Raw genomic sequence first — 21,704 nt, 5'->3', positions numbered from 1 at the left:
TCTGGAAAGGCGGAGCTTCCAAGAAATGACGTCAGCCATTCCAGTTCGCTTTAAATATCTCCAGAACATTCTATAACTGTACGTGTAGAAAAGGCGGGAAAAACAACTTGACTACGGGGCTGTGACTTTAACTACACGTACTTTCAAATAAGAGACGTCGCCATTAAAAATGAAAAGAACATGCAGTTAGAATTTTAAGTGCATTTTTACTATTAAGCTTGCAGGCCCGTATGTTTTTGTATTTTTAGGACTAATAGCTCATCGCTATTTATTTTCGTTTTGATTTTAATTTTAGACTAGATTTAGAAAGTTTGATTTTGATTAACATATTTTAACACCTTAATGTGTCATTCTGAGCGGACGCGTCGGGAAATTGGAACAGAGAATTGAGACTATTAAAATTTCCAAGACACTTTGTCTAAATTTTAAAAATTTCTTAGCGAAAAAGTTTCAATTGTCTGTTTCGGCGAAACGCGTAATGGGGTTAGCTTGATTCGACGTTCAAATAAATGAAATTTCCCTTGAAAAGCCAGTTTGGAAGTCGAATTGGGCTAATTTACCATTTTCCGCTTACTTTTTTATCTGTTTGTTTTTTAATGTTTTACATGTCTAATGGTTTGATTTTCATATGTATTAATTTTTTAAAACGTGTTGAACCTTTTGGAGCAGCAGCTCTTGGTAACTTTTAGGCGAGCTTACTACAATTTTTATATTTTATTATTACATACATATATATATAGAATACATATCTTATAAACTTGTTCAAACAGTTTTAAATCTTTGAATGCATCAAAATAACAACAAACACAAAATTAAAAATTCGTAAACACAAATGATGTCCACACCCTGCACATCAACTCATAATAATGACCCCACACTGAAACTTTCAAAACTATATACTATGTAAGCAGTTATGTATCCAGTTGGTTACACTATGCAGGAAGCTAAAATTTGGGTTTTGATTTGATTTATATGACTAAATTTGAGTGTGTCGCAAATGGCAATAACATGCTTCAACCCCTTTCCGTATATGGTTTTACTGCCGGAAAGGCACTATTTATTTATATGTAGTCAGTAACATCTCTTTAATCTTGATGTTAGTGTCTTGGAGGCTCACTGTTGGTGTCTTGCTTGTTACTCTTAAAAGTTCTTAACCAGTTAACTGTGATTGACGAGTATACTCGTCATGGAGAAGCGGCACGATTTTGTGTATTGACGAGTATACTCGTCCTGCGTATACTGGAATGGAAAGATAAGAGGAAGGTTTATTTAGTAAGTACTGTACATAATAAAAACGTAATAGAAACAGAGAAAAAAAAATAACAAAGAACCCGGAGAGCTAGTGATTGATTATAATAAAAAAATATGGGTGGAGTGGATATGAGCGATGGAATTATCACAGCTAGAAAACGACTGAAAAACTACTACGAAAAGATATTTCTCCATTTCTTAGACATTGTGTCTGAATGCATTCATATTATATAAAAAAAATAATGGAACATTATCGCGTATCAACTTTTGGCTCAAATTTATTGAAGACACTTTTACGACGTATCATCAATTAAAAGAAATAAATCGACACAAACTCGGCCCTTTAGACCTAATATAAGCCATTTAGGCGGGAATCATGTTCTGGATTATATACCCGGAACATCGGGGAGGGGGAAAAAAATCTGAAATGTTTCAGATTTTAAATTACGTCCAAAGGGGCGTTTTTTAACATTTTGTGTGTTACCTTTCTTTATTAAATATCATGTTCCTCGCACTTAAACCATAAGATCCAGTGCAACAGCAATATCGCAAAATAGTTTAAAAACGAGCCTATCTTTAGAATTTCCGATACAGAGACTCACGCGCCGGAGATAAAAATGTTTTTTCTGCACAACGTTGACATTGCTCGCTTTGAAATCCTTGAGTTTCTTAATCAAAAATTCGTCAAAGTTTTAAAAAATAGGAAATCCATCATAAAACAAATTTCAAATTGGGTCTTCCACATGCTCATATTCGTTGGAGGATTACGTTATTCAAAATTCGATGACTCTATGTACCGTTGTTTTATCACAATACGAGAAATATACATACATTTATGCATATTTTTCATTATTTAATTTCTTCAAATATAATGCAGGACTCTAACATTTTGTGGCAACAGTTGGAAAAGTGAACCGACATTTATGAGTCCGACGCAAAATGCCAAAAGGAAACTAATAGTCCTTCGGGATTCAAATCCCTTTGGACTAAAAAAACTTTACGCGAAGGTGTTTGCATTGCTGCAAACGTAAGATCAGGAAGGGAGTCGCGTTACTGGTGTTCGATTTGCAAAGTCGCATTGTGTATAGTATCCTGTTTCGCTGAATATCACTCCACAGCAGGAATTTAAATTATTACTTTTATATGTATAATATTTAACTGATTGTGCTTTTAGTTTAATATGTATGTAATATATGTTACGGTGAAACACCGAAGTCTGAAGAATGTCGACTTTCACCGGTGAATGTCAACATTCACATAGTCGCTTGTTGTATGTTCGAAATATTTTCCAAATACTCTTATTTCTGACTTACACCGGTCAATGTCGACATTCATCATGTACTAATGGTGAATGTTGAACACATAAGAATATTATATTTTCTTCTCCGCAATTCGGTCGCGAAAAAACGCACTTGAGACTGAAAATAAGAATTTAAGAACATAAGACTTAAAACACACTGTACATTCAAAATGAGAAAGGAAAATAATAGAAGTTAAAAACTTACTAAATTACGTGATTCAAATCTTATTTATTGCAACAACTTAAACTATTATGACACTTTGAATTGCACAAGAGGCCCTTGCTTTTACAACTGCATTTATTTGCGAAAGTCTCCTCCTTTTTGACCTACACCAGAGCATATCTGTGATTGTCGACGTACACCGGTGAGGGTCCCAATGCACAAGAATTTAATGCAATATTCGATCTTACACCGACGTATTTGGTGAATGTTGGCATTCTCCGGTGAAAGTCGACAGTCTCCAATTTCGGTCTTTTCATGGTAACATATGCTTATGTTAACCAACTAAGTCAATATTAATAATAAAATAGTACTGACGGAATAGATTCGTCAGGGCTCGATTCTGGCGACGCAAAACGGTGCGCACTCTTATCGCCAGAGTTAACTGGTTAAAAAAGATGAAAGGAAAAGTAACTAGCCGCCGTATATGTGAATAAACGAGGTAGTATTCTTAAGCTGTTGACCGTCTTTGGCAGATGAACCATTTGACACCACGCCATCCAGTATAGCTGCGCCCATCCTTCCATTGTGTCTACACACTTTCTTATCTTAAGCTTTCTTATCTTATCTAATCTCGTTCATTTTCGGTTTTGCAGCTGAGGATGGTGGTTCGGTAAAACCATCGGAACTAGTCCTGTGAAAATTTTGAAACTATAACGCTGATTTTTGTTGTTTTGACTTCTGAATTAATATATCATATGAGTAGTGGGAAACGGACAGTTCAGGAAAGGAGGCGGTGCAAGCTCAGAGGCGGAGCAAGCGGAGGCGCGAACCACGTGATTTTCGTCCACCATTCTGGAACACGTGATCCAACATGGCGGAAAGAGGGTGAGTCATTCAAGATGGAGAATGAAAGACCACGTGTTCCAAAATGGTGGACGAAAACCACGTGGTTCGCGCCTCCTCTTGCACCGCCTCTGAGCTTGCTCCGCCTCCTGCCCCTGAACTGTCCGTTTTCCACTACTCATATGTTAATAATAAATTTCTTAATTTGTTTTATAAGTATTATACAAATATATTTCATATGTTAATAATAAATTTCTTAATTTGTTTTATTAAAATTTGGCAGTGAATGGATTTTCAAGATAGACTAACGGAATACGAAAGGAAGAGAAGCATGTTCTAAGGCAGCCCTTTAGAAGGTAAGTGAAACTTCACTAATCTATTTCGAGAACTAAAATTTTAACACGTAAAAGTTGATAAAATTTCAACAATTGTGATGGTTATCGGTAGTTCATTCCCGAATACTATTTATTTGTTATGCTGTTGTTATAACCGTATTTTTCTCAAATTAAATTCTTTGCGTAATTTTCCCTTCTCGATTTCCGTACGATTAAGTTAGCGAAAAGGAGGGGGTTGTATGCAAGTAAGTAGGGTAATTGTAATGAACAATAAATGCAACACGTCAGTTACAGTGATGACACTATTTCGTGGCGTCTCATCTTGCACAGAACGACGTCACTAAGCAATGTCCTTATTGCTGTGCGAGTTGGTGACACCGCAAAGTAATGTCCCATTGCTGTGGAAAATGATGGCACACGAAGTAGTGACATCACTGTCATAATTGTTCTGTATTTGTGTCATCACAACTGTGCAAGAGGCCACGGAACCGTACCCTTAATATTTTGCTCTTTCATTTCATTTGACGTAGGTATCATTTCAGAGAGGTGTTGCCAATCTTCGAATAAAAAATCTCGACCATGGCTGTCGAAGTCACAAGCATTTCCATCGCCTGTACAATCTTTTCTTTGTTATCTCTTTTATATTAATATAATTGCAAAAGATTGATTTCAACCTGTGCAGATCGCGAACGCAAATAAACTAAAACTCAAAAGACCTGATTCTGATCACCAGTTTTCAAGGCACAATTGTTAAAAATAATAATGTCTTTTTAGCCCTGGAGGGTAATAAGATATTAGTCACAAAACGACATTTTGCTTTGAATCACTATAAACAGCATGCCACTTTTCAAATCGCTCTCACCAAATATTTTTGGTCAATATTATATTTAAAGAATTAAATAGTGAAGAATATTCATAAATGTATGCAAGTTTGCCCCTTCGTGAAAAAATGCAACGGTACCTAGAGCCATCCAATTTTGAATAACATAGTCTTCCACCCACCTAGCAGCCTGAAATTTCAATTTCAAATCTGTTTTATCATCCATTTCATATTTTTTAAATTTTAACGAACTTTTAACTCGATTTCAAAACGAGCAGTGGCAATGTTACGGTGAAACACCGAAATCCGGAGAATGTCGACTTCCACCGGTGAATGTCAACATTAACATAGTCTCTCGGTGTATGTCCAAAATATTTTCCAAATACTCTTATTTCTGACTTACACTGGTCAATGTCGACATTCACCATTGTTGAACATATAACAATATTATATTTCCTTCTCCGTCATTCAGTCGCGAATAAACGCACTTGAGACTCAGAATAAAAACTTAAGAACATGAGAACCTGAAACACACAATACATTCAAAATGAGAAAAGAAAATAATAGAAGTTAAAAACCTACTTAATTATACAGTACGTTCTAAATGAGAAAATAAAATAACAGTCATAAAAAACTTACTAAATTATGTGATTCAAATCTTATTTATTTCAACAACTTAAACTATTATGGCACTTTATGACCTCTCTTTTCGACTTTCACCAGAGCATATCTGTGATTGGCATATTTGCAATTATATTAATATAAAAGAGATAACAAAGAAAAGATTGTACAGGCGGTGGAAATGCTTGTGACTTCGACAGCCATGGTCGAGATTTTTTATTCGAAGATTGGCAACACCTCTCTGAAATGATCCCTACATCAAATGAAATGAAAGAGCAAAATACGGTTCCGTGGCCTCTTGCACAGTTGTGATGACACAAATCCAGAACAGTTATGACAGTGATGTCACTACTACACCGGTGAGGGTCCGAATATACAAGAATGTAGTGGAATATTCGGTCTTTCACCGACGTATTTGGTGAGTGTTGATATTCTCCGGTGAAAGTCGACATTCTCCAATTTCGGTTTTTCACGGTAACAGCAACACAGAATACGGAATAAAATATCTTAACTCCAGCGCTAGGCTGTCTATCGGAGTGGCGACACACTGTACAGAATAAAATATTTCCTTAATATGGTTTTCGCTATGTGTAACGTGTAAGAATTGGAGGCTCCCTTCAGCCTACCTGGACACGAGTGTCTCCATAGCTCAAAAGGAGCCCCTTATCTCCACAAACGAAGGCAGCCAGTAACCCAGCCACCCCCAAACAACAAACAAAAAAACTAAATCAAAAATAAATAAGCACATCTAACACAAAATTACAGACAAACAAACAAAAATCCGTAAACACAAATTCACAACATAAAACACCACAGATATCTAAAACCCATATAAACACAAAATTCAATTTTAACAGAAGATTTCTACCAGCGCCCTATTTTCATTAATAAACTTCATTAGAGCAATATAATATGATTTAAAAACTTTAAAATGAATAACACTTGCATTGAAATCAGTAATGTTAAAAATCTGTCTAATAGGGGCTGTTAAACTGCAATCAACCACGAAATGACTAGCATCACCATCCACCTGACAACTATTACATAATTTATTTTCTTGCAGATTAAATCGGTTGAAATAGAACGGAAACTTACTATGTCCAGTTGAAACCTGATTAACATCAATATCGTTCATACATTTCATTTTATTTGTGATTTTAATTAGTTCCATAAATCCTTTGTTTTTAGGTGAAGAGAACCACTGTATTTTCCATTTGTTAACGTAAAATTTTTTCATTCTTCGAATTGCAATTCTTTTCGAACCTGTTACTTCAATATCCATTGCACTGACATTTGAGACCGCCTGCTTGGCCAGGCTGTCGGCCCTCTCATTACCAATAAAACCTATATGGGCTTTAACCCAATGTAGCTTAATATTTAGGTCTATACAAGCCTACTATGGTATCGAAGGGCCCGAGTTCGAATCCCGGAGAAGACATGGATGTTTGTAAGTGTATAGTGCGGGTGCGGCATGGCGGCGCTAATATATGGCGAGTCGAATGTCTTCTCGTCTGGATTGGTAGGAATGGAGAGGGATCGGAGACCGCCAGATTCCCCGCCCCGGGCTGCTCTCCCTCAGAACTGGGGGTGGAAAATAGAAGTCCAAACTCTCTTCGGAGTAGGCTCTGGCAACCGTTGTTCCATGGAATATGAACAATGTATAATGTATGCCATTGGTACACAGCAATAGCTTGTCAACAATATGTAATAATGCCATTATCAATACAGCCTTATACTTTCCCAGCTTGCAAATGCAGTGATGACCCTTGTTAGGCCATGTAATTTTATATATATACAACAACAAATACAGAGGCTCGGACAAGCGGATGCTTAATATTTAAATATGAACTCAAAGTTTCTAAATGTGTAACGTGTATACGAGCCAGTTTCCCTTAGAAAGTCCTCCACGAACGCCTCCCTCATTTTAGGCAGATAGCCCTAGCGTTTCTTGTCATAATTTACGAAACCAAACCATTTGATTAGTCTCAGTTTTAGCTAGAGATAACAAGGATCACTAGGGTGTATTTGCAGAATTGTTTTAAATAAACTAATACTGCTTCAGGAAAGGAGCTACTTAGACAGCATAGTTTGACGTAGGAACTGCATTTAAGGGGACTCATACACCTTAAAACCCATAATATCTTCGAATAGGTGACTGTTGCAAGAGTTGGGATAACTTATATGTTTTAAAAGCAATTACTACCAACTTTTTACAGCTGTCTACATAATATAGCTGCTTTCTGAAATAGTTATCAGAAAGTTTGTGTTGCCACAAATATTTTTATAATTTAATCCGCTTTGTGACAACATTTTTCGTCATGTTTCCACCTAGCGCGCACAATTTAAAACATTATGTTTCATAATTTAATTCCATATTTAATATATAGTTTTTATAACATTTGGAAGCTAGTGTGAACCTAAAATTGTAAAAATTTCATGTTAAATTTTTATTTTATTTTGAGTTGAATTTATAAAATGTATTTTATTAAAATTTGTAATGCTTTCGCCCATAAAATTTTTCAATATTAAAATATTCATCAGATTGTTGGTTCAGTTAGAAAATAGTGCCCGTATAAAGAATTCCATCAAATTTCAAGTATGCACCATTAGCCATTTTAAAAATATGATGCGCGGAAGGTGGAAGCATGGCGAAATATTTTGTCACAAAGAGGATGAAATTACAAAAATATTTGTGGCAACACAAACTTTCTGGTTACTAGTTTCCGAAGCAGCTATATTACGTAGTCAGTTGTAAAAAGTTGGAAGTAATTGCTTTTAAAACAAATAAAATATCCCAGTTCTTGCAATAGTCATATATTCAAAGATCATGAGGGGTTTAAGGTGTATGAGTCCCCTTAAAGAAAGAAAAACGAAGTGAGCTTCGGTATTGCAAAATGCCTTTTTTATCTGCGTGTGTGTGGTAGTACATGGTTCAATTACGTGAATTTTAATGATCTGCTTTATTCCTTTTACAGCGTTTCTGTTTACTTTTGAAGCATCTTTTTGGTCAACTTTTTTTTTTTTCTCCTGCAGGCAACTTTCACTATTCTTCGCCAATTGATTAATCGCCAAGAAAGAGCGATACGCATTCCAAACTCCGTCGCCCGCCAAGCCCCGGTTACCCATGATATATGACCCAGCGCGCCAACAGCTCAATCAATGGGTCCAGCCGTCACCGGCAGTCGGTATCTCCTTTTAGAAAATCCCGGGCATCGTTAATACCTAGTACTTTGGCTATGGAGCGGGCGGCTGCTCCAATTTGTCAGCAGCCACGGGAGTTAAATAAATATGGGCGGGAACACAAAAGACCGGTCGGGGATTTATTTTGTACCGGAGATTTGGCATCGCGCTTTCCTACAAAACGACAGCAGCGCACCGCCGTGGTGGACGACGCGAACCGCGTGCGTTGGGTCGGTGGTCGGGTGCTTATGAATGTGGGGGGGACGATTACAAAACCTGACGAAAGCTACCTGAAGGTCAGTTATTGTTGGATTATTCGGTGACCAAAACACAATTTAACTACCTTACCCCTCAGTCAACCATTTGCAGTCCACCGAACAAGGGTTCTATTACGAGACACTTAGGCTTTTTGCCTTTATCCCCACATTAAGAATTATTTTTATCGCCAAAAAGAGGGTTCCACAAAGAGGTCAAATTTAGTGCCAAAATGGTAAATTAACAAAGAGTAACTGCCTTCCACAGTGAAAAACAGGTAAAAACACTGAAGGACTTACTTTAATAATTTTTGTGTCGGAAAAGGGCCAGAATCAATTTTGAGGGATGGGGGGTTTACATCATGAATTTTTGAAAAGCAACGACGTTTTCTTGATCATTGGTCATGTGGTGTTGATACCACGAAAGCGAAAAACTTCATGTCGGAAGTGCTTCGGGTCTGGGGGGGGGAGTGGGAACTCTTTAGGAGAGTTAGATTTAAAGAGACACGGCCAGCAATTTAAGTGTTATATCAACTTGATCAATGGTCATGTGGTGTTAATAACACGAGAGAGGAAACACTCGCGAAAAACTTCATGTCGGGAGTGCTTCGGGTCTGGGGAAGTGGGAACTCTTTAGGCGAGTTAGATTTAAAGAGACACGGCCAGCAATTTAAATGTTATATCAACTTGATAAATGGTCATGTGGTGTTAATAACACGAGAGCGGAAACACTAGCGAGAAACTTCATGTCGGAAGTACTTCGGGTCTGGGGAGGGGGGAAGTGGGATCCGTTTAGGCGAGTTAGATTTAAAGAGACACGGCCAGCAATTTAAGTGTTATATCAACTTGAAAAATGGTCATGTGGTGTTAATAACACGAAAGAGGAAACACTCGCGAAAAACTTCATGTCGGAAGTGCTTCGGGTCTGGGGGGGGCGAGTGGGAACTCTTTAGGCGAGTTAGATTTAAAGAGACACGGCCAGGAATTTAAGTGTTATATGAAGTAATGAAAAATAGCATTAATTCTCATAGTGAGATTAAGTTGAAATTAAATAATAATAATCAATGCATTGGAAACCCTTTTAAGAAGGGAACAACAGCGTGCTTCGAGTCTGATAACAACCGCTTACGGTTGAAAGAAGTAAGATTGCTCGATTACGAAACAAAGAGTGACCCTGAGAGAAGCTGAAAGATCAGCGAATCCATTTGCAGTCGAGGCCTTTTTCGCTTGGGCGAATTACAGGGCATAATTTCTAACATTAGAAGTGCCGCAGCCGTATGGAAGACCGTCAGCAAAGAGGAACAAGAGTAAATAAATAAATAAAATGACCATTAAATTTATTAATAATTTTTAAATTAAATAGTTAATTATTATCAAATTAATTAATAGCTATTTAATTAATGTTTAGTAATTGTTATTTAATCAATAATTATAGTTTAATTGTTTATTATATCATTAATTAATTATTATTTATTGAAATAATTAAATAATTAAAGATTAAAGTAATTAAATTAAATGTAAAAAGATAAATTAAAATTTAATAAGTGAATTTTAATATAATTTTATTGCTAAAAATAAAGTATTCGAGATAAAATTTCTACTGAAATTGTTATTCAATTACATAAAAGAAGTGCCGCAGCCTTCTTAGTTAGGGCTCCGGTGCGTTCCGGCCTAATTTAAGCTCTGATCGTAAGGGGGGAAAAAGTTCTTTTTTATCATCCCAAAAATTAAATATACTTAAAGAATAGTTGATGAAAATTGAGATAATCTAAAAACAGGTTGGAAACAGAATGAAGGCGTAAAGGTATGTGTGAGTGGGTGGAAACAAAAAATGAGGGGAATCTTGGTGAGGGAGAACGTTCTCTTTGACCGCGGCTTTCTGCTGATATAATTATAGTCATCAAGCGGATGTGTGTCAGGGGTAAAATGAGTCCTGAATCTGACTCCTAAGGACGAATCTAAAGTTGCTGGTTACGCTTTTCGCCCTCCCCCCGTATTTAGTAACATTAGTTGATACTCTGGGAAGACTGTATAGGACGTGCTTGTGCAGTTAACCTCAGTATTTCACTCTTATTGTATTCGCTGTCACTTCACACACAAATTTTCCTTCCTGCGAGGATAACTAACTGTAACCATTGATAACAATACGCTAGATATGATGGCATGGCGAGAAATTTACGCTTTCCTAAACAAACTCCCCCAAATTTATCACCCTTTTTAAAGGGTAAGGTTTCCGCATGTGAATGAGGGGACTTTACTTGAACGTCTCATGTTCTCATGAGTTCGTATTTCTAGGAAAATAGAGTATTACAACGTCTGCTTATTGTTAAACTAAAACATTACGAATTCTATTTTTCCCCCCTTGAAATTGTAGTTTTGTTTTATAAAAAGAAGTACCGGGGCTCATCATATTTAGGGCTTTGGTGAGCTCCGGCTAAAATTGTAATTTATTTTAAAAATTGAGAAGTGCCGGCGCAGTTTAAGCACTGGCGAATCGCCAAGTCGAGACGATTTTCTACATATTTCGGGACTTTCTTACAGCTATAAAATTCTTGCACGCAATTGAAAAAAAATATAATGGCTCTTTTAATTATTAAATTCTTACTATTACTTAATTACACCCTCTCTATATCTTGTTCAACTTTTGAATCGTTAATAAAGTACTTTTTATTCATCCACTCAAGTTCAGATACATTTTTTTTTAAACTTGCAGTGTATGGCACATGGTATTAATAGAGATTTTTCACGTATTAAAGTCAATTCTTACTTATTTATTCCTGTTTATCAGAACTAAAGATACGCTATTTTTTTAATATATTATACTAGCCGCGTCGTGGCCAGCCTTCGTCTGGCTTTTAAATGTACCGAAAAAATGCCCAGAGGGAACACCAAACATCAAATTTAAAAACTGCACAGAATTTTACTCTACAGAGGAACTATACCATAAAAAAATTCAATAAAAATATATAACATATAAAAATTACGATGAAATAAGTAGTATTCCTTAATACAAATATTAATTACCCTAATAAATAAATTAATCAACTTCCCGTTGGGAAATCTTAAGAATTCAAATGGTATAAAGGAAGGTAAGAACTTTGTTTCCCCCAAAAACAATTATGCAAAACTTTTTATGTAATCAAAATTATATGTAATTAAAACGTAAAATATAAAAAATTACAATGAATAAGCATTAAATCTCATATTTTCAATAGTAAACAGTCAGCAGTGTAGTATCGAAAGTAATGAATGAAAAATTGTTCCCAAAACCACATTTATAAAATAATGAAACTATCATGAGAAAGCAATTGTGCTTTGTGGATGACATAATTCAAAATATAGAGATCTCTTTGCCATTAGTTAATAAAGAGGGTGGGGAAAGGAAATTCTTTGTTATGCCTCAGGAGATACATGCCCGGCCCACCAGCGGCCGAGCGGTAAGTCGTTGAACACTGGTAGTTCGGTCCGAGGTTCGAATCCCGCGAAAGGGCTGGCTGCATGGGCGTTTTCGTGGTTTTCCCATGTGTAACGTGTATACGAGCCAGTTTCCCTTAGAAAGTCCTCCACGAAAGGCATCCCTCCCCTTAGGCAGATAGCCCTAGTGTGCTTTGCCATAATTAAATACACACACGGGAGATAAATGCGCGTCAGAAGAAGACGATCGCGATGTGCGTGTTGCATGTCACAAAATCAAAAGAAAATAAGCAGTATTCCATCTCATTTTCAACAGTCAGCAGTCTAGTATACAAAGAATTGAATGAAAAGGTGTCAAAACCACATTTCTAAAAGAGTGCAACTATTCGAAATGATGCGGTTTCATCCAAAAAAAAAAGGTAAATAAAAAAAATCTCATTCGAAATTTGAAAAAAATCGCTTCGAGGTGCACTGGCTGTTCTCTAGACGCGCCTATGTACCAAATTTCGTAGCCCTGGGTCTATTAGCTTACGCGCATTATTATATGTAGAGAAAACTTGCAAATCATAACAGTGTATTAGGAATTCTAACGTGCTGTACAAATTAATTTCATAACAACTTATAAATAATAGTACACGACTGTGATAAACGTGATTGCAGTATTTAACAAAAATAAGTGGCAACAGTAAGACAGTTCTAAAGATTTTTAAAGTGTATGGAATCAAAGAATTGTAGTTTTGTAGAGATGGATGAAGCGGATGTAATGTACTATTACTTCGCAAAGTTGGTTGCTAAGCACTGCAGATTATCCAGTAATCACTGTAGTACTGTAGATTATGCAGTAATATGTCTAGGACGATACCTCTTCGCAAGAGGTCAGACATATATCGCCTTGAGTCGCGTGAAATCATTAGATGGAATATTAACCCTTTAATAGTCGAGTTATTTTGATGATTTGGGTACACAAATTGTCAAATTTTTTTATTGGAAAAATCAAATGTTTAGTACAAAATAAAATATACTTAAGTAGTTAAAAATTGATATTTTGAAGTACATGGGTAAAATTTTTAAAGTTCTGTAACCACTGCGTATTTGCTTGAGGCTGCTGCCACTCAACATGGCAGTTTTAAAGTTCGCTTCTAGTGGAGCATTATTTTCTAAAAAAGAAAGAAAATTAATTATTTTCTAAAAAATAAAGAAATGAAAATAAATAAATAAATAAATAAATAAAAGTGAATACGTATTAGTAGTTCGGTAATTCAGTCTTGTGTGGTACAACTGGAAACAGTTTTCTAAGCACAAACCAACTCCACAATCACTACACCAGAACCGTGTTTCCTTCCTTATCTTTTTCGCATTTTTATCCTTTTTCGAACAACATACTTTGCAGTCTTGTAGGCTCACGTTTCACAGGAGTAGGAGGAATATAGGAAATAAAATGTCGTTCAGTAAGACGGGCAGGGTTATCTATTGTAGATGGTCTGCCAATATTCTTTTGTCCAGAAGCTGCATCATCATATTTATGTAAAAGCTCTTCTACAACTTGGATTCGAAATTCTAAAAATGCAATACGTTTCCCAACTACATTTTTATAGAGTAAATATGAGTTCCAAAGTACCTTGTCTAGTAAATGTAAAAATATCTTTTTATAATATTATTTCTGACGTTTTCGGATTGTTGGATGAAAGGATATTTCCTAATCACAGCGATCTACACCATAATTAGACTGTAGTCAGAAACAATCTTCGGCTTGAGTATATCTTCATTTTTTTTTTTTTTTTTGAGGCTGACCATGGAAATATCATGAATACTGCACATCAGACACACATCTTTCATCTTCGGTTGAAGAATCTAAATCATCTATATAACGTTTCAAAGAACTGGACGCCATTTTACAACAAAAAGATCCCGTGCACGTTGAACCAAAGAACTTATAACCTCTGACCTTTGAAATCTTCAGTAAAGTGCTGTCATCTATTGAATTGAGCGCACATTAACTTTTCCCGAGATACTGTCGGGTTTGACAAAGAAATGAAGCCGAAATAAACGTCTCCCGATATATATTCGGGTATAACAATACGATGCACTCAAAAAAAATTACCCCGAGTAATACTCGGGCGTGACATTTTCGAACACCAGTGCTGTGCCCGAGTTAAGCTCGTGCATGACAGTTACGAGGTTAATTGAAGAACTAAACTGCTCGGAATTCACTGGAAAGCTTCCTTATAGTAATGAAGCATTGCAAGAAATGGGTAGAATGAGAAATTACAGACCAACAGCAGCTTCATAAAAAAAACGCAAAAAAAGTTAATAAAAAGTAACTAAAATAAAATTTTTCTTTGTTGACCTAAGTAGGAATTGACTTTTAAGTTTTTATATATTACTTGTCTGTAAATATACTTGCGATCTTGTGGTTTTTGCGCGGGATACAATTCATTGCGGCATTTCCTTTGATTTTTGTGTACGTTATCGGTTCTGAATTTGGTCTTTTCTGCTGAATCATTGTCGCTTTCATTTTCACTGTTCTATTACATCGAATTTTCGCCTTCTTACGCTATCGTCACAACTACTTACCTTCTCTTCTATCGTCAAGTCTATGTACGTACATAATTTCAGTCTTGATCATCGAAAAATCGAATTCAGTTCGCTTAAAGTGATTTCTTCATTATACTCCATGCTTATTGCGTTCTCTAAATTTGACAATAATATTCCTATTGTCGCGAATGTCGAGTTCCAAGTAATGTGGAAGACGCATATAAAAATGAATCAAAAAAAAATATTTGGTAAATCTTCTGATTATGGTAACTTGGGCGATTTTTTTGGAGAAAATTTGGCGACCAACCCTGCTACAGCAACCTGCTAGTTTTTTTGGACGCCATTTTGTTTTCACGAAGTAAAGGCATGTATTTAATGTATGTATGTATGCGCGAGTGTATGTATGTGCGTGTATGTGTACATGTACACACACACATACATTCGTATTTGTATGGTGACTATGTAGAAAAGTAGTATTTGAGTGTGGCTTTCATCTGTATATAATAAAATTTGTTTCCTATACTTTGTTTATTTTTTTATTCCAAAACGTAATCTACTTTCTGGATAGCCCTCGTATATGCATACGTGAACACATACATCCATACATACATGCATTTCTGAATCCGGTCCTGATAACAGGGCGGTTTTTAGGCCATTGTCTGCTCGCGTCCTTTTCTAAGATTGCCGTCCCCAAATTAAGAAAAAAATGCTCAATGTTTAATAAAATTTTTATTTCATACTCACTAAGTACTTACGTATCTGAAATTGTATAAAAAATACTGGTAAAACTGAATATTACGGGCCAGAATGGCGCATTTCCAAAAAATTGCCAAGTCGCCGAATCGGTTGTTTTCGCGGGTTTTAGAAAATCGCTAACTCTTCATATCGCCATATTAGATGGTTTGCAAATTTGAATAATTTTCTGTAAACATGCAAAAAAAAAAAAAAAAAAAAAAAACATGCAAACATGCAAAAATATCTAAAACAGGACTTCAAGAAAAACAACAAAAAAGGGCCAAAGTGCAGAATCACCCACTGCTTGGTGCGTTTTTAAGAATTGCACATGCTCGGTATCCATGTACACATCGACCTATTTTCACTTAAAAAACATCTCAGCATTGCACGCAAATGGCATTGCGCACTCCCTTTATCCATCGACCTATTTTCACTTAAAACAATCTGAGACAAAATAATCTGCGATTCGAACTGTATACGTCTCAGATTATAGGTAAAGTCCTACCTAGTAACCTTTATCGCCTTACCAAAATGTCACCAAACTACCTGTTACCATATTCCAAGGATTAGCCAATTATTTAACCCTTTGAGGGCAGGAAAAGGCAATTAACTTTCTCTTGTTTTATTTACTAGTATGTCGGATGTTAATTGAAATTGTTTGCAACAATTACACATATTTTGTTCAAGACGCATGGGGAAAAACTACCACTTTTGATTGTTAGTTTCAGTGACCACGGCTCTCAGAACACACCCCTACAAATCGCTCTCTGTGGTACTCATGGAAATATTTTTTCTTGCATGTGTTGCATTCCCACACTGTTCTTACAGGCTTTCTCATGGTGCCGCAGAGTGCACATTGTCGTGATGTTGTATTCAATGGCTGGTGCTTATTTTCTTGAAGACTAATTGCTGCATCAACTACTGGCTTATGTTTCTTAAATGTCATTTAGTGACCTACAAGGGAACTTCAGAAACGGTCAGTCTTGAAAACCACTCGCACGAGTGAGCAAGACGTTCAATAGAAAAGGTTGTTACTGTAGGTAACCACCGCCCTTCTAAGAGTTAAGATTAAAGAATGGCAATTATGTTAATTTTTTTTTTCCCTGTAAAATGTTGCCATTGTCGTCGTCGCGTTTGTTAATCAAGAATTCGAAGTAATACGAAATCGATAATAAAACTCATTTCAAATTCAAATTAGGGCTTCCACATGCCCACATTCGGTGGAAGATTTACGTTATTCAAAATTGGATGTCTCCAAGTCCCGTTGTTTTATCACAGTGCGAGAAACATACATACATTCATGCAGATTTTTCATTATTTAAGTTCCGTTGCTCAATCAAGTATTAACGGGACATGTTCGATTTCCTAATTACTGTTATAGATTTCATAAGTCGCATGAATTGTCTCTGTGGTCAGCCGGGTTACCTGGCAACAAGTTCACACTGTATATGGGATTGGTTCACTTAGAGAACCTACCGGAGCAGAATATTCTGGTAACATTGCGAAGATTGATGAAAAACTTCTATATAAAACTGAAAAGGCAAAACTGGATTTATACATTAAGTCATGCATGTTCAGGATTATTATGAACTTAGATAGATATGCATATTTTATTTTAGATCAGTAAATACTGTTATATTAATAAAATATACAAGGTGTGTTCGAAAAATTCGGTGATTGGTCTCATAATTAAAAAACCGCGCAGGTTAGGATCTTGCACTCACGCAGACGCAGTGAGAGAAATGTCAGCTAGAGCCATCGAACGGCCATTTTACGACAGATAAGAGGAAGCGCACGGTACGAGCAGTTTAACACAGTCAGTGTGAGAAAGATTGTCATTGTGACATGGAGCAACACATAAACATAAAGTTTTGCTTCAAGGTAGTCAAAACGGCGACGGAGACACATGACATGTTAGTGAAAGTTTACGGTCAGGAAATCTGCTCCATGACAACCCCCGGCCGCACACTGCGATCCGTGTAACCCAATTCCTCGACAGGCACCATGTTCCAGTTTTGGATCACCCTCCAGATCTGGCTCCCGCGGACTTCTGTTACCTCGCCTCAAAGGAGTTCTGAAAAGCCAACACTTTTCCGACATTACTGAGATCCAACAACGTGTGACAACGGTGCTTCGAGCCATACCGAAAGAAGCGTTTGCAGACAGTTTCCAACAATTGTACACCCGATCTCAAAAGTGTATTGTTGCTAATGGCGAATACTTTGAAGGCCAGTAAAGCTATTTTGCTTGTTTCTCTTGTTTCCTTTTTTTTTATGGTAAAATTCACCGAACTTTTCGAACACACCTTGTATATTTGAATTACGTATAGAAGCGAGAATTTTTCAATGTTAATCAAAAATTGATTATTTTGTAGAATTAAGTAATATCTCTACATATTGTTACGAAATATCCAGGCGCGGTGAAATAGCTTCCCCACAAAGCAGTCTTATGGTTGCTATAAAATGACAAGATAAGTAGGGTTGCCAAATTTGGCGAGAAATCGCCCATTTGGCGACATGCCACGAACAGATGAAGAACCTTCTGGAACGAATTCTTACCGGTTTAGCCCAGAATGTTCTCGAACACCAGCCAAAAGCTATATAAGCCCTGCTGGCACGCTGAGAGTGAGTTAGTATCGCGTGTGTGCCTCGTCCAGAGTGCGAGATAGTTAGCCAGTCCGTGCGGAGTGGATCGAGTTGACAGCCGGCCAGCGAGTGCCGAGTGGGTTATCGAGTGCATCGAAGAGTCTCTTAGTGTATCGCGGTTAGTGCATCGTAGAGATAGCGTGCTGAGCTCCGGGAACGACTGAACCGAAGAGTCGGGAGCCGTTCTCTGTGTGTCGTCGAGTGCATCGCGAGTTGTAGCGTGGAGAGTGTCGAGAGTACGTGGAGTTCCGAGATCGACCGAGCAGAGTCGGGAGCTGTACTCTGGTGCTTTGCAGTGAAGCTGCCTCTACCGTGATGGCTTGATAACCTGAAAACTGTATCGCTTATCGTGTCAGCGTGTTTATAACAGTTCGAGGATTGTAAACGATATTTTGGAGCTGTCCTGATTAATATTGGCTAAATAAAGTGTGTTTCGATATTTCATCAAGTGTCGTCGTTATACACTCCAACCCCACACGAACCTCGTACTTACGAACGAGAAGTAAAGGAAAGAAAATAACGTTAACAACTGGTGCCAGAAAAGAAACACGCAACACTATAATAATAAAAGAAAGATTCTGCGTGTCTTTGGTTCGTGCTGCGCGTAAACTAATAGGCCCAGTGTTACGAAATTTGGTATGTAGGTGCATCCAGACAACAGCCAGTGCACCTCGAAGCGATTTTTTCAAAATTTGAATCGTATTTTTTTTTAATTTTGTCTTTTCGATTTTATCGCATCATTTTGAATAGTTTCATTCTTTTAGAAATGTGGTTTTTGGCAACAGTTTTTCATTCAGTCGTATACTGGACTGCTGACTGGTTAAAATCAGCACTGTCGCCACTTGGAAAAATGAGGGCGATCATTCTGTGCGGTTTTTAAATTTAATGTTTCTTTCGGATACTGGACGTTTGTCGAGAGAAGGGAACTGAAAGTTGGTTAATTTATTTATTAGAGTGATTAATAATTAATATTTGTATTAAGGGAGATTGCCTATTTCATTGTAATTTTTATTATATGTTGTAAGAGACATTAAGATTTTTTGGAAGCAAGCGAGATGGAAAAAAGCAACCGCCTTCGCCGGGAATTGAACCACGGACCTCTGGAATACCGGCCAAGCGTGCAGACCCACTACACCACGAAGGCACGTTAGGAACCTTACAATGTCACACATTTTTTTTAATTTGTGGATTTTTTTAATGAAGTTGTTCTGCGGAGTAAAATTCTGTGCAGTTTTTAAATTTAACGCTTGTTGTTTCCTTCAGGCATTTTTGCGGTACATTTAAAAGCCAGACGAAGGCTGCCAGCGTAGCTGCTAGTAAGTTCTTAACATGAGTAATTATTAGATTATCTTGCAATATAGTAAGAATTTTATACAGACAGAAAATCTCTGTACATATCATTTGTTATAAAATACGTTCGCAAACATGATTGTTATTACTAATGGAAATATTTAATGTTTTTATCTTGCTTGCTGTCTGTCTCTGAATATAACTGCTTACATCGTAATGTGTGTATTATTTTGAATAAAAGTCGAGATGACACTGTTGGCGAGGCCGACACATTTTCCTCGGGGGGGGGGGAGGGCGAGTGGCAGAACGAGTTGTCCTTATCTGTAGTTTTGGTTCCAGTCTTCCATTATTTGGTTGGTTTTAGTTTTGCCGGTTGTGCCAGTTTGGCGGTACGGCTTTTTATTATAATTATCAATTAAGTTATAATTAATTATATAATAATTATTGATTAAATAACAATTTATAATCATTAATTAAATAGCTATTAATTAATTTGATAATAATTAATTGTTTCATTTTAAAATTATTAACGAGTTTATTAGTCATTTTATTTACTTATTTACTTGGGCTCCGGTACTTCTGCTTTTACAAATTAAGCCCTGTCCTTATGCACCACACAAAAATAGGTTTGAGTGTATTTTATTCGATAATTTTTGTTTCTATGATTTTAAGTAGTATTCTGCTAAATAACATTAATAATTAACATTAATAATAACGAGGATAATAATAGATTTATACTATTTTCCAAAATCTGAGAGTCGAACGTAGTAGAACGTTAATGGCACTACCCAGAGTATTGAATCAGAATAACATAAACGCAATTCCTTGGCGACCCCTTTTCCCTAGTGTACTGCATTTGAACACCCAACTTGGGCGTTCTAAACGATTCGGAAAGATCCGTGAGAACATCCAACCCCCGAATATCAGGAGGCGAAATAACTTTGAATAGATTCGTCACGGCCGATTTCGGACCTCGACGTATTAAGACTTCGACTTCCGATAAGCCAACCAACTAAAAAAAAAAAAAGTCTTTCGATTTCTATAGCTTTTCATAGCTTTGGGGCACAAATGCATTCGTGATATGCCGGTTAACCACGCTTGTCAAGTTAAAAATAAAAGAGACGTTCATTCGAGATTAAGTTAACCACGAGAATTTTGTCCATGAAATGTAAAAAGGGGGAGTGCACACCATCTGGCCGTGCTTGTTATTCAAAGATTGGTAATCGTGTTTCGCGTTGCCATTGACTGGAAGATTTTATTTTGAGCACTTTTTTTAAGCTTTTTCGAAATGGCAACATTCATTTTTTTTTTTTTTTTTCCAACCCTGAAATTGATGGTTTGGATTTAGTCATACCGTCTTTGGCTATAGAAAAGTTCTCTTTTTTTGCTTCCGCCAATTTCACGGGTTTAAGAAAGCACAGCGTTGAAAGACGTCAATTCATTGGCTTGAATCGAATATGAGGATCGTTCGAATGATTACGGCAAAGTCATGAACTGGTTGTCAATTGCGTCTTTCAACGCGCATTTACTAATATTCTCCAAGAAGAAGAATTTCATACAATAAATTTTAAATTCTCTTTAAATCCCCGAGTTTCTAGCATCTGCTTTTGTTCAGTATCCTCCTATCAGAATATTCTTTCGAACATCATACTTGTCTTTCACATTAAAAAAAAAAAATTGAGATTATATACAAACTGTCCTTTACGAATGTCATACTTGTCTTTCATTAAAAAGCTTCACATTTGAAAATCTTTTGAGATTATATACAAACTGTCCTTTACTTTTAATAAGACTTCAGGATATACAGGGTGGTCATTAAAGAAGCTTCCCGATAAATGAACCGCTACCACTCTATCCGTTCGATCAATCGAAATGGAATTTCAGATTTTGTTATTTGAAGTTATGTGCTCGAGATTGTGAAGATTTAAAGCAATACAGCTGTGACGATTAGAGAGAAAATAAAAAATTCGAAATTTTTAAGCGGCAACATCCACTTTTTCCCCTGCGGAATTTAATGAACGCTCTGAAACCCGAAAATGGCGATTGAACAAAAACGAAATACTAGTGCTACGAAAGGTGCCCGCGTAGAACATTTACAAAGAACAGCATTGTAAAGAACCAATGGCAACACAGGAGAGGAAAGCGTATAAAGTATTATTTTCCTTGTTCCGGCTTGCCTTTGTGGTGCAACGGTTGCACACTCGGCGCTTATTCGAGAGGTCCAGGTTAGAGTCCTGGTGAGGACAACGCCAGTTACTTTGTCTACTTGGGCTGAGACTACAGTTTAAGTCATGATGTATCCTGCGTTTTTTTTATTA

The 21,704-nt window shown here is 36.6% G+C and overlaps 1 long non-coding RNA gene across 2 annotated transcripts in view; it reads left to right on the top strand.

Annotated features, from left to right (window-relative positions):
* Positions 1-21,704, top strand: part of LOC118189240 (uncharacterized) — a 111,906-nt gene that overhangs the window by 73,104 nt on the left and 17,098 nt on the right. For both annotated transcript variants that reach the window (XR_004758228.2, XR_015039906.1), the window contains one exon: positions 3,841-3,913. This is a non-coding gene — a long non-coding RNA (uncharacterized LOC118189240). The remainder of the gene's footprint in view (positions 1-3,840; positions 3,914-21,704) is intronic.

The sequence above is a fragment of the Stegodyphus dumicola genome, chromosome 2 (genome assembly GCF_044657685.1).
Source record: "Stegodyphus dumicola isolate Sdum_Otavi_A_Nest chromosome 2, ASM4465768v1".
NCBI lineage: Eukaryota > Metazoa > Arthropoda > Arachnida > Araneae > Eresidae > Stegodyphus > Stegodyphus dumicola.
This window is presented reverse-complemented; position numbering and strand designations above follow the sequence as displayed.